The sequence below is a fragment of the Branchiostoma belcheri genome, unplaced genomic scaffold (assembly GCF_001625305.1).
Source record: "Branchiostoma belcheri isolate BF01 breed outbred unplaced genomic scaffold, Haploidv18h27 scaffold178, whole genome shotgun sequence".
Classification (NCBI taxonomy): domain Eukaryota; kingdom Metazoa; phylum Chordata; class Leptocardii; order Amphioxiformes; family Branchiostomatidae; genus Branchiostoma; species Branchiostoma belcheri.
Genome location: NW_017803246.1, coordinates 233,589 through 235,773, shown reverse-complemented (window position 1 = coordinate 235,773; position 2,185 = coordinate 233,589). Strand labels below are relative to the sequence as shown.

General features: G+C 37.7%; 1 protein-coding gene across 1 annotated transcript in view; it reads left to right on the top strand.

Annotated features, from left to right (window-relative positions):
- The window catches only part of LOC109467186, a 44,606-nt gene extending 42,644 nt beyond the window's left edge, over nucleotides 1–1,962 (top strand). The window contains exon 14 of the mRNA XM_019765129.1: nucleotides 1,848–1,962. The gene's annotated coding sequence lies outside the window, so the exon portion shown is untranslated. The remainder of the gene's footprint in view (nucleotides 1–1,847) is intronic.
- Nucleotides 1,963–2,185: the final 223 nt, after the last annotated feature.

The window sequence follows — 2,185 nt, the reverse complement described above, 5'->3', positions numbered from 1 at the left end:
ATATAAATTTGACACATTCCCAATTTTAGGACCCCATGACAGTCTAAGAAAGTCATTCCAGCATTTTGTCATAAATCAAGCAAATGAGATCCTAATTTGAATAGGTTATGTTTAATGATATTTACCTTGAAGTTCACTTCACTTCCAAAGTATTAAATTCCAAGAAGTTATTTGAATGAAATTATTATAATAGCATTTTCTCAGAACAACAGAGATACACAATGCACCTTCAACTATCCGTTAAAATCCTACATATTCTTCCGGCTTTTGACTAAGTAATGCGAGATCCCACCTGACTTGCTGTACCTCCATCCTGATGGTCCTGGTTAGCTGAAAGCATTGCTTTTGGACCTTCTTGATCGCCACTGTCCTGCCATCACTGCATAGATCATCACAATCATGGTGTTAGAATCATTGACAAGTAAAACTAGTTAACACAAAGTTCTTGGAAAAAAGGTTTGATCCCATGGGACTGACTGATGATGAAGAATGAAAACTTAGTTTGAAATGTTATGCTTTAACCGTATTCTTAATGTTGACAGCTTTGTTCTTTTACTACTAGTTTGTAAGTTAACTTTCAACATATTTCATGTTGCAATTTCTGTGTACATGCTAATTGATTGTATTAAAATGAACTGAGCTGAAATTCACAAGATACACTTTTAATCAGCTTTTCTTAAGTGTTTGTAAAATGATTTTACTTACAAGATCCCTGTCTGTGCAAAGATCTGCTTGCGCTGTGTGCGGCTGTTGATGTTGTTCTGTGTGGACACCAGGCTGGTGTTGATGGTGCTGCTGTTTCCTGTGTTCACACTCAGAATGCTGCCCATGAAGCCACGAATCCCGTGATCTGTTAACAACGTTTACGGAGGTTACAACGAACAGATAATTCCCATGGCCATAGCACCCGACTTGCGACAGGAGGTGGCTTAAGACTGCCTAAACCGAAGACAACCGCAATGGAAAGAACATTCGTTTACAGATGCACGAAATCTCACAACAACCTCACACCACACGCCAGGTCTACCACACCAACACTATTCAAGAACATCATAAACGACATGATAACTCGTAAGATAGATACAAACAAACCCTTAAAGCACTGGTGGTAAGGTACTGACACAAGCAAGGAGCTGTATATATTATCATTGTATCTGACCTCTGACCTCCCAATGTCAATGTCGTGTTGCTTTGTCGTGTTGCTTTGTAGTTGTAACTGTTTATTGTTCTGTAGTTTTACGCTAGTTGCAGTCTAATGGATGCAAGTGTTATGTTATGTGCCTTAATTTGTATTATATTTGTGTGCCTTGTTTTTATGAATCCAGGAAGAATAGATTAGATTTGATATCTAATCTAATGGATATCTAATAAAACATCAACATCAATACAATTTTAGACAATGGTGTGTCAGAATTTGTCATAGAAGATCTGATTGAGGCCCATTTAGACTCAATATGTGGGCCCTTGGAATCGAGAAAGATGCACAGGAACAGTGGCCAGCGGACGGGAGGATAGAGGAGTGACTGTAATGGTTTGTTATATAATTTAGATATATTTGTTATACAGGAATGTGTTACTCTTTACCGTGTAAGTTTTGATAGGCTATATGATAATAGCACTAATGGCCCGCCCTTTCTCTGTGAATATGGTGTGATAAAGCCTTGTCAGTTGCTATGACCACCTCATAAAGCCACCTCGTTCGCATGCGCTCACTCAATGGCTTTATTCGGTGGTTATAGCAAGGACATTATACAAGACTCTGGTTATAGCAACTGCCAAGGCTTTATCACACCATATTCACCTCGTGGCGGGTCATTAACCCTTAAATATATTGTACTTTGTTTCAGACAACACCAGCTCAGAATGACGTGAACCAAACAAACCAGTTTCAGCCAAATTCACTCAGGATGAGGACATTGAGATGATCTACGAAATGTTAATAATATTTTGTAGGGACAATTTTTGTGCATAACTTTGAACATTTCAGATAAAGTATCCAGAGTGAAGAAACAAACGTTGTACTACATGTATCTTTGCTGTATCAGTCAATGTCATTGTGGATTTTAGTTTCTTTGTAACTAAACAAAATTGTCCAACAAAGAACCCAATGTCCATTGATCTATTTACCAACATGATGAAACTATGCAAGAATGTACAATGTATATAGTATATGTACTTGTATCAA